Source organism: Onychostoma macrolepis, chromosome 20 (genome assembly GCF_012432095.1).
Source record: "Onychostoma macrolepis isolate SWU-2019 chromosome 20, ASM1243209v1, whole genome shotgun sequence".
NCBI classification, from domain to species: domain Eukaryota; kingdom Metazoa; phylum Chordata; class Actinopteri; order Cypriniformes; family Cyprinidae; genus Onychostoma; species Onychostoma macrolepis.
The window spans coordinates 20630788-20642801 of record NC_081174.1 but is presented as its reverse complement, the minus strand read 5'-3'; positions in this window follow the sequence as shown (position 1 = coordinate 20642801).

Genomic DNA, 12014 nt, shown 5'->3' with positions numbered 1-12014 from the left:
CTCTTTTACCCCCTGCATTATTATGGTGGTTGTCAGTATGTTAAAGGTACAAAACAGATTTTAAAAGCAGTGTGTGTTGTTGAATTTAGTGGTTTACATTCAAATTTCCCTGTTTGTAAATTACAGTTTTATACTGTACATTTTACAGTTTTGTTCTGTAAATGTGTTTACAGTTTTTCTGTATTTTTTTTTACAAAATTATAATGGCAACCACAGCTGCCAGAATTATTTTGTAAAAACTACGGAATTTTTTTTACAGTGCATATGTCTTTATTTAGTATTTAAATGTGCACTATGCAAGTTTTTTATAGACATAATAAAAGACAGAGCTCTTGATTCAAGGAATATCAGTTTGCAAGAACATTAGATTTATTTTGTAGCCATATGTTTACATTAGTATTTATAAACATTAGAGCAAAACATTAATTTTGAGTAGTGGTGCTTTTTTCCTTTTGTGTCATCTGTCTCTGTCTATTTTCTGCCTTCCTTACAGGGTCAGCATGTTGCTGTGCCCTCTGTTGCCCTTGCCTTTCTGCTGCTGAGAGGTTAATTTACCTGTAATTCAATTTCTTTAGCCTGTAATGATGTAAAACAAATGTATCATTTACAGTAAAATGACCCAGAATCCAAAATAAACATAATAATAATGCAAAATACTTAAATGTGATTGGTAACATTTGACTCTGTTACTCATTGTCAACTCTGTTATCATTAAACTTTTTAAAAAACTAACAGAGTTGACAATAACAGAGTTGACATTTTCCACCATTTTGTGCTTTAGCTCAAGATGCTAACCCTCAAACCAGATACCACATGGCATGTCTAAAACAGAATTTTAACAATTTCCATCATATTATTGTTTTTAAAATGTGAATGAGAGATTCACTGCAAAATCACAATAACAGATTTGACAAATAATTAATCTACTTTTGGTGTATCCTAAACATTTTGTACAAATTAATGGGAATAAAGAATGAAGACATACATCAATGCTTTCCAAAGATTCCTACCAAAGGAAGTGACATCACTTGGTGCAAGTCACATGTTTTTTCTATGAATGCTTTAAAGATTTTTATGCCTTTTTATAACTGACGTAACAGAGTTGACGAGAACGTAGGGACAGACACAAAATGTATTTTTTTTTATTAATGAAATTACAAATATTCCAAAAATTTGATATTTTATGCAATTGTTTATGTAACTTAACAGAGTAAACACAAAAATATGAAAATTAGACTTAATTATTTCATGATGATTCAAGCTGAATGTATGAATCAGGAGGCGAAGACAGTCAATAATAGATGTAGTGGCAGTCTTTCAGTTATTATTTTCAAGACAAAATGTCCCTTAATATACATAAAATCATTGTTTTTGGTGATAGCTTAATATAAATTGTGTTATAACTCAAAACTGATTCAGTGAAATTTTTGTTTTTGAAAAATAACGCGAAAAAGAACGCGAAGACGTGAAATGTACCCCAATTCTAGAATGACCCAAATATATATATATATATGTATGTATGTATGTATGTATGTATGTATATATATGTATGTATGTATGTATATATGTATGTATATATGTATATATGTATATATGTATGTATGTATGTATATATATGTATATATACAGTGGGGCAAAAAGTATTTAGTCAGCCACCAATTGTGCAAGTTCTCCCACTTAAAAAGATGAGAGAGGCCTGTAATTTTCATCATAGGTATACCTCAACTATGAGAGACAAAATGAGAAAAAAAATCCAGAAAATCACATTGTAGGATTTTTAAAGAATTAATTGGTAAATTCCTCGGTAAAATAAGTATTTGGTCACCTACAAACAAGCAAGATTTCTGGCTCTCACAGACCTGTAACTTCTTCTTTAAGAGGCTCCTCTGTCCTCCACTCGTTACCTGTATTAATGGCATCTGTTTGAACTCATTATCAGTATAAAAGACACCTGTCCACAACCTCAAACAGTCCAACTCCAAACTCCACCATGGCCAAGACCAAAGAGCTGTCAAAGGACACCAGAAACAAAATTGTAGACCTGCACCAGGCTGGGAAGACTGAATCTGCAATAGGTAAGCAGCTTGGTGTGAAGAAATCAACTGTGGGAGCAATTATTAGAAAATGGAAGACATACAAGACCACTGATAATCTCCCTCGATCTGGGGCTCCACGCAAGATCTCACCCGTGGGGTCAAAATGATCACAAGAACTGTGAGCAAAATCCCAGAACCACACGGGGACCTAGTGAATGACCTGCAGAGAGCTGGGACCAAAGTAACAAAGGCTACCATCAGTAACACACTGCGCCGCCAGGGACTCAAATCCTGCAGTGCCAGACGTGTCCCCCTGCTTAAGCCAGTACATGTCCGGGCCCGTCTGAAGTTTGCTAGAGAGCATTTGGATGATCCAGAAGAGGATTGGGAGAATGTCATATGGTCAGATGAAACCAAAATAGAACTTTTTGGTAAAAACTCACCTTGTCGTGTTTGGAGGAGAAAGAATGCTGAGTTGCATCCAAAGAACACCATACCTACTGTGAAGCATGGGGGTGGAAACATCATGCTTTGGGGCTGTTTTTCTGCAAAGGGACCAGGACGACTGATCCGTGTAAACGAAAGAATGAATGGGGCCATGTATCGTGAGATTTTGAGTGAAAACCTCCTTCCATCAGCAAGGGCATTGAAGATGAAACATGGCTGGGTCTTTCAGCATGACAATGATCCCAAACACACCGCCCGGGCAACGAAGGAGTGGCTTCGTAAGAAGCATTTCAAGGTCCTGGAGTGGCCTAGCCAGTCTACAGATCTCAACCCCATCGAAAATCTTTGGAGGGAGTTTGTAAGAGCCTATTTTTGTTCAGATTCAGTAATCAATGTTCTATTATGCGGTGCATTTCAGTTTTGAATATTTTGGTTTGGATTGTTTGCATTTGTGAACTTACTTTATTCTTATGTGCTATTTGGATAAATATTCTGTATTTTACATTGAAATTATGTACTATGTCAAAATTGTGTACTGGCTCTTTAAGAATCGCGTCAGTTAAGTCTGGCGGCAGTGTGTTCTTTGGAATACAGTGGAGTCACAGTTTTCTTTACCGCATCCGTGATATTTCAGATTTAGGGTTATATTTGTTTATTTTATTTTATTTTACTATTTTATCTCCGAGTCAAGATTAAAGCAATATATTGAACCAGAAAACGGATTACGTGGATTACTTTATTGGGACTTGGAGCGAGTAAAACAGAAACTGAAACTAAGATACGCACTCACATTAGTAAAGAAAACGTACTCCTGATGGATAAGGACGTGTTTGACACGAAGATGTATGGATGTTTTGAGGAACAATTGATCTCGCCATGTGGAGTTTCTTTGGAAAAGGACGTTCTATGATTGTTTCGGACTTGTGGCATAATCTACATGCGGTCTAACGGCGCTGTTTCTGTGGAGATTTCTGAGGTAAAGATTTGAACCGTGGCTTTGCACAGCTCCTATATATAAACAACGATTCACTTGTTTGATGCTTGAAATTAAAGAATGGATGATAGTACGAAAACAACTGAGGATTGCACTAGTACTAAAAGGCAGGTAAAAATGACAGAGAAAGCAAAGGAAGAAAAATTGCAAAGGCTTGTGCAATCAAGGAAAGCTAAATTAGCTCAGCTCACAAGCAAATCTAAGGAGATTGAACAATTTATGGATGATGCTGCACAGGTTGACACTGTTCGAACTAAATTAGAAACAGAATATAAAGATTTCTGTCAGCTCAACCATACTATTGAGTTTATGTCTGAAGAAGATTATGCAAAGGACCAACATACATGGTTTGAGCCAAGAGCCTGCTCATGTGAAAGGTTCATTACTGCAGTCAACAAGTGGATGAAAGAAGTCGCAGAAAATGCTGAGCAAGCAGTACAGTGTGACCTAGAAATAAATCCTGATGATAGCATTTCTTCTGTGTCAGTAACTTCAAGTAAGAAGCATAAGAAACATGGGTCAGTAGACGGCAGGTCTACAGCATCTACAACTTCTTCTGCACGGATATCTGCTGAAGCAGAAAGAGCTGCACTACTTGTTAAATGTGCTGCTTTGAAGAAGAAACAAGCCATTGAAAGACAAGAGGCTGAGCTAAAGGCTAAAAGAGAAGAATTTGAGCTAGAAGTTGCCCTTGCAGCGTCAGATGCAAAGATTAAAGTTATCAAGCAGTATGAGAGCGGTCAGTCTTCAGCAGTAAGCCACAAAGAAGTAGATCTGGAATCAGGTAGCATAACACCTCATGAAGATGTGTTTCAACCTCTTAGGCCACAGTCAACTAATAACACAGTTCCAAATGAGTCTTATTCAGGTAGAGAGGGAAACGTAGTTGATACATTATGCAGTGCTGTGCATCGACAAGCCAATATCGCTGAATGCTTAGTGAAGCATCAAAAATTGACCATGCTTCCTTCAATTGACATTCCTATTTTCAAAGGAGATCCTCTCGATTATAAGCTGTTCATCCGAGCCTTTGAACATGGAGTTGAAGATCGTACTGATAATGATAAGGACCGTTTGTACTTCATGGAACAGTATACGACTGGAAAGCCTAAGGAACTGGTTCGTAGCTGTCTGCATATGAACCCAGCAGAAGGCTATCTTAAGGCAAAGCAGCTTCTAAGAGAGCATTTTGGAAATGAGTATCAGATTGCAGTTGCATACATGAACAAAGCTGTTCATGAGAGTGGCCCTCTATCAGACCTGAAGACGGAGAAGCACTTCACTCCTTTTCATTGTTTCTGTCAGGATGCTGCAATGCAATGGCAGATATAAATTACATGGAAGAAATGGATAATGCAGCAAATTTAAGAGCCATTGCGGTGAAACTTCCATACAAATTAAGAGAAAAATGGCGATCGGTGGCATGTGGAATACAAGAGAAGCAAAATGCTAGAGTGAAGTTCAAAGATTTAGTTGATTTCATTAACAAGCAAGCGAGGATTTCTCTTCATCCAGTGTTTGGAGACATAAAGGAAACTTCAACAACTAAAGGACAAGCTAAGTTACATGCAGAAGCAGGCATTTATAAAAAGACTGTAACAAAAAGGGTCTTCACGACTAGTGCTGTACCGATTGACAAAAAGGTTGAAGACGATGACAAACTTTCAGTTCAAAGATTGCAAAATACACACGTCGACAGCCAAAAGAAACCATGTGTCTTTTGTAAATGACCGCAGCACAACCTGGAATCGTGTAAAAGGTTGAAAAGTAAAACACATCAGGAGAAAATTGACTTTTTACGTAGCAAAGGTTTGTGTTTCGGCTGTTTAAAGCATGGTCACATGAGCAAACAATGCAAGGATAGAATGAGCTGCAGTCACTGCTCTTTGCCTCATCCAACCATACTGCATATGAAGCCAAAGGAGACTGAGTGTCTTCCAGAAGACAAAACAGATAGCTGTGACAGACAATCTGTTACAAGTGCACTAGTCTATGCAGAAAAGGACACGAGTGGAGACAAGGATACCTGTGAAAATGAGTGTACTTTGTCAATCGTTCCTGTTCAAGTTAAGACTACGAAGGGTACACATCTGGTCAAAACGTACGGCTTTCTCGACCCAGGTAGTTCCGACACTTTCTGTACAGAAGCGTTGATGTCCGAACTGAAAGTGAATGGAAGAAGGACTGATATACTCCTGAGAACAATGGGAGACGAAAAACAAGTAAAAACTTGCATAGTGTCTGGGTTGGAGATTAGTAGTCTAGATGGTGATCAGTTCGTACAACTTCCTGACGTCTTCACACAGAGAACTATTCCAGTTTACAAGGGCAACATTCCACAGCAAAAGGATTTGGAGAGATGGCCATATCTTAAGGACGTTTGCCTCCCTAGCATCGAAGCAGAAATTGGATTGCTAATAGGAGCTAATGTGCCTGAAGTCATGGAGCCATGGCAAGTTATTAGTAGTAAAGACAATGGACCTTTTGCTGTAAGAACTAAGTTGGGCTGGACAGTCAATGGACCCCTTAGGAACAGTAATGACGTCACAAGAAAAGGAAGGTGTGTTCCAGTGTTTGTGAATCGCATATCAGTAGCCAGATTAGAAGACTTGTGGCAACAGCAATTCAAGCAGGATTTCCCTGAAGCAGAAAAAGTGGATGATCAAATTGAAATGTCCAAAGAAGACCACCAGTTTATGAAAATGATGTCTGAGTCAGCTAAACTAGTAGATGGTCATTACAGCTTGTGCCTGCCTCTGAAGAACAAGGCTATCCAGATGCCAAATAACTGTGTGGTGGCTGAACAACGGGCTCTGAATTTGAAAAGAAAATTCATCAGAAATCCAGAGTTCCATACTGAGTATACATCTTTCATGAACAATCTCATCCGAAATGACTATGCTGTTGCGCTGACAGAAGACAATCACAGACAAACAGATGGCAAGACGTGGTACATACCTCACCATGGGGTGTACCATCCAGTCAAACGTAAACTGAGAGTCGTTTTTGATTGTGGGGCATCTTTATCAAGGGATGTCATTGAACCATCAACTTTTACAAGGCCCCAACCTCACAAGTAGTCTTGTTGGTGTCATTACCAGATTCAGACAAGAAAGAATCGCCTTTATGGCAGATGTGGAAGCTATGTTCCACCAAGTTCGCGTCCATGAGGAAGATTCAGATCTTCTTAGGTTCCTGTGGTGGCCTCACGGAGATTATAATGGAGACTTGGTGGAACATAAAATGGTTGTCCACTTATTTGGCGCTACTTCTTCGCCCAGCTGCGCCAGCTATGCTTTGAGGAAGTGTGCTGAGGATCACGGCACATTATACAAACCTGACGTTGCTGATGCTGTTCTTCCAAATTTTTACGTAGACTACTGTTTAAAGTCCACAGCCACTGAGACACAAGCCATAGAACTGTATGATGGTCTACGAGCAATATGTTCCAAAGGAGGTTTTCGCCTGGTCAAATGGACTAGCAACAGTCGTGCTGTGCTTGCAGCTGTTCCTGAGAATGAACGGGCTGATGGAGTGAAAAACTTGGATCTCGATCAGGAAATACTGCCAATGGAAAGAGCATTGGGCATCTATTGGGATGTTGAGTCAGACACATTTCAATTTAAGATAGTCATCAAAGATCGTCCACTTACTCGAAGAGGACTGCTCTCGATCGTCAGCTCTATGACCCCATGGGGTTTCTAGCACCTGTAGTTTTACCAGCAAAGATGATCCTACAAGATTTATGTAGACTGAAAATAGGATGGGATGATGATCTGCCAGAGCAAGTAAAACAAAGGTGGACAGACTGGCTCAATGGACTTCATCAGCTTGAAGTGTTCAAGGTGAGCAGATGCATTAAATCAGCAGATTTCAGAGAAGCTGTGGTGACACAGCTACATCACTTCGCAGATGCGAGTGAAGATGCGTATGGTACAGCAAGCTATCTTCTATGTAATCAACAGGATCAGGTGCACTGTGCATTGATTATGGGGAAGGCTAGAGTTGCCCCTCTAAAAAGGCCTACAATTCCACGAATGGAACTGACAGCTGCGACAGTGGCCACAAAAATGGATCTGATGTTAAGAAGAGAGTTACAGCTGGAACTTAAACCTTCAGTCTACTGGACGGACAGCACAGCTGTGCTTAAATACCTCAGAAACGAAAGCACAAGATTCAGAACATTCGTGGCAAAGAGTCACAACAATTCTAAAGGGCTCAAGTATCGAACAGTGGAATCACGTTGATACCGCATCAAATCCAGCAGATTGTGCCTCAAGAGGGCAGAAAGTCTATACTTTCCTGCAAAATGAAAAATGGATCTCAGGCCCAGAATTTCTATATCAATTCCCAGAAGAGTGGCCAAAGAACTTGGACCAAATGATGATATCTGCAGATTATCCAGAGATCAAGAGGTCAGTGTTGGTCAATTCAATACAGACCCAACACAGCAACAATTCAGTTAGACAACTGATGAATCATTTCTCCTCTTGGATAAAGCTTCAGCGCACCATAGCGTGGATTCTAAAGTTTAAATGCATGCTGTTGGAACTTGTGCAAAAGAGAAAGATATTTACTGCAGAGACTCCAGTTAACTCAACTAGAGTGGACAAAAAGATGACGGACATCAAAGCTAAATGGAAAGGAAGAGCTTGAAATAGTTAAGTTCTGTCAAAGAGAGAAGTTTGCTGAGGAGATTTCAGCTTTGCAAAGTGGACAAGCCATAAAAAGAGGCAGTTCGATCTACAGGTTAAACCCTCAGTTGCACAATGAAGTTTTACATGTCGGTGCAATGCTGCTATGCCGGAAGAAGTCAAACGGCCTCTGATTATTCCGAAGGATCTTCATGTCACCAACTTGATCCTCCAGAATGTTCATGAGAAAACAGGACACGGTGGCAGAAATCACATGATTTCTACATTGCAACAGAAATACTGGATACCAGGTGCCAAATCTGCTATCAGAAAAATGCTTGGAAGATGTGTTACTTGTCGTCGTTTACATAGCTCCACAGGAAAACAAATGATGGCAGATTTACCATCAGACAGGGTGATGCCAGATGATCCACCTTTTACAAGAGTAGGTGTAGATTACTTTGGACCATTCATGGTTAAACGTGGAAGAAGCCTTGTCAAGAAATATGGAGTTATCTTCACTTGCTTGGCAATTCGTGCAGTGCACATCGAGGTTGCTTCTTCGTTGGACACTGATTCCTGTCTAAATGCTATACATCGGTTTGTAGCCAGAAGGGGACAAGTGAAAGTTCTCAGGTCAGACAATGGGACCAATTTTGTAGCTGCTGAGCGTGAGTTAAGACAATCCATTGAAAAATGGAACAACCAGAAGATTCAGGACCATCTCAGCCAACAAGGAATTAAGTGGGTTTTCAATCCTCCCACTGGGTCTCACCATGGTGGGGTATGGGAGAGACTGATACGCTTCTTAATGCTACAGTTAGAGAACAAGTTCTTGATGAGGAATGCCATCTGTTTAAATTTAAGTAATTATTTCAAGGAGTTTGAGAACAATTAGGGGGCGGTAATGTAGGAGCCTATTTTTGTTCAGATTCAGTAATCAATGTTCTATTATGCGGTGCATTTCAGTTTTGAATATTTTGGTTTGGATTGTTTGCATTTGTGAACTTACTTTATTCTTATGTGCCATTTGGATAAATATTATGTATTTTACATTGAAATTATGTACTATGTCAAAATTGTTTGACTCAAATGGGTAATGTATGATAGTGACAGGGTTTCCTCTGTATATTGTATATCTGTATTTGCTATATATATATATATATATATATATATATATATATATATATATATATATATATATATATATATATATATATATATATATATATATATATATATATATATATATATATATATATATATATATATATATATATATATATATATATATATATATATATATATATATATATATATATATATATATATATATATATATATATATATATATATATGATGCCTCATTAGTAGCTGTTTCTATAGTCTGTGATACGTAAGCCGTCCACCATATTGGAATGGTCAAAGCTGGTCTGTAAACACTCAAGAGCAAGTTGACTGTGCGTCTGCAACTGTAGTTATACGCATGTATGGATATGAAGCAGATGATTAAGCAGATCCAGATGACTTTTCTAAACTATCACAACGAAGATGTTAACTTACAGAACATTTAAATGGTAACACAGTACCTGTAATAATAGTTAATACATATAAAACAACAAACCAACACATTCTCACCTGTGAAACGTTTCTTCAGGAATTGAAATTTCTCAATTTCTGGAATGGTTGAATGTGGAATCTATGTTTACATATTCCAGAACCACGCAGATTTTAGAAAGCATCATCTAAATTGAGTTTGATTCAAATCTAGTTCTACACAGAATCCAAACGCCTAAAAGGCTGATGCTGCCGTCCTGTTTGAGCTCTGCTTTATTTGCAGGCTGTAAATTATCTCACCAGCCCCTTGAGAGTCTTTGTCAAGGGAGAAAGATACATAACGCATGTTATGATTAGCAAATATATTGTAGCATAAACACCCGCATATAGTCATTATCTCTCCTTATCATGACTCGTAATTCTAAGTGATGTTGTTTCTGCCACTGTTTGAGTTATAGCACGGATTAATTGCCTGTACCAAATGTGTGTGATAGCAAAACAGCGTTGGCTGAATATATTCAGAGGTTCAAGCTAGAAACAATTAGCTAACAGTATACCTGTAACTGTTTATATACAGCTTGCATTTGTTACAGTGTTTCAAGAACATTGCGTTGATTGTAAAGAGCTGTAAACCATGTGAAAATATCCCTCCATTATGATAGAGCGCTTCGGAGAAACTGCCAAGACTGCACATATACTCATCTAAATCCTGTTTGAGGAGTTTAGTACAGTATTTGCAAGCCTAATCCTGAGGAGTCCCCGTTTCTGTGAACTTCTGAACTCTGCTGCACTGTGGATCCACGCGGAATAAAACTCAGACAGATACACACGCGAGTTGCCCTGTGGACCTTATTACACATCAACAAATAAAACGAGAGGGGGAACAGGAGCCGTGTGATTGTGTTTTTGGGAATAGGTTTTTACACCATCATTCTCCACGGTGTGAGAGTGTGTGTTCTGTTGGAGATAATAATTACACCATAGCTTACAGGTAGACGGCACCTCATCATTAGGTGGCTGTCAACGTTCTAGACGGCGAGAGGCAGCGTTCATTAATTTGGCACACTTACGTCGTGCATAATGATAATAACAGCCTATGAGACGATGAGGCTGACAGCCATGTTTTGCATAAATATGAGATTGTGTGTGACTTACAGTCCCAACAGAGCTGATTGAATAATGGGCTGCAATTGAAAGCATTAGCTCACTGGAAACAACCACTATTTGTTTGTGAACCTCATTAGGGTTAGCGAAGACGATTATTACGCTGACTGCCAGTTTTTTAGCTTAGCCACATATTTCAGCAGGGTTTTTTCTTGCAGTTAAAGACTACCTGCCATCAATTCTGAAGTGTGATGTATCTGTTGAAGCAATCCAAAAAGGTAAATGGGTTTTAATCAGCCTATTCAAACAGTGTTTGTTCGGGACTTCTTCCGCTGGCAAAGGAATCAAATCACCTTCCCATTTCTCTCTCTCTCTCTCTCTCTCTCTCTCTCTCTCTCTCTCTCTCTCTCTCTCTCTCTCTCTCTCTCTCTCTCTCTCTCTCTCTCTCTCTCTCTCTCTCTCTCTCTCTCTCTCTCTCTCTCTCTCTCTCTCTCTCTCTCTCTCTCTCTCTCTCTCTCTCTCTCTCTCTCTCTCTCTCTCTCTCTCTCTCTCTCTCTCTCTCTCTCTCTCTCTCTCTCTCTCTCTCTCTCTCTCTCTCTCTCTCTCTCTCTCTCTCTCTCTCTCTCTCTCTCTCTCTCTCTCTCTCTCTCTCTCTCTCTCTCTCTCTCTCTCTCTCTCTCTCTCTCTCTCTCTCTCTCTCTCTCTCTCTCTCTCTCTCTCTCTCTCTCTCTCTCTCTCTCTCTCTCTCTCTCTCTCTCTCTCTCTCTCTCTCTCTCTCTCTCTCTCTCTCTCTCTCTCTCTCTCTCTCTCTCTCTCTCTCTCTCTCTCTCTCTCTCTCTCTCTCTCTCTCTCTCTCTCTCTCTCTCTCTCTCTCTCTCTCTCTCTCTCTCTCTCTCTCTCTCTCTCTCTCTCTCTCTCTCTCTCTCTCTCTCTCTCTCTCTCTCTCTCTCTCTCTCTCTCTCTCTCTCTCTCTCTCTCTCTCTCTCTCTCTCTCTCTCTCTCTCTCTCTCTCTCTCTCTCTCTCTCTCTCTCTCTCTCTCTCTCTCTCTCTCTCTCTCTCTCTCTCTCTCTCTCTCTCTCTCTCTCTCTCTCTCTCTCTCTCTCTCTCTCTCTCTCTCTCTCTCTCTCTCTCTCTCTCTCTCTCTCTCTCTCTCTCTCTCTCTCTCTCTCTCTCTCTCTCTCTCTCTCTCTCTCTCTCTCTCTCTCTCTCTCTCTCTCTCTCTCTCTCTCTCTCTCTCTCTC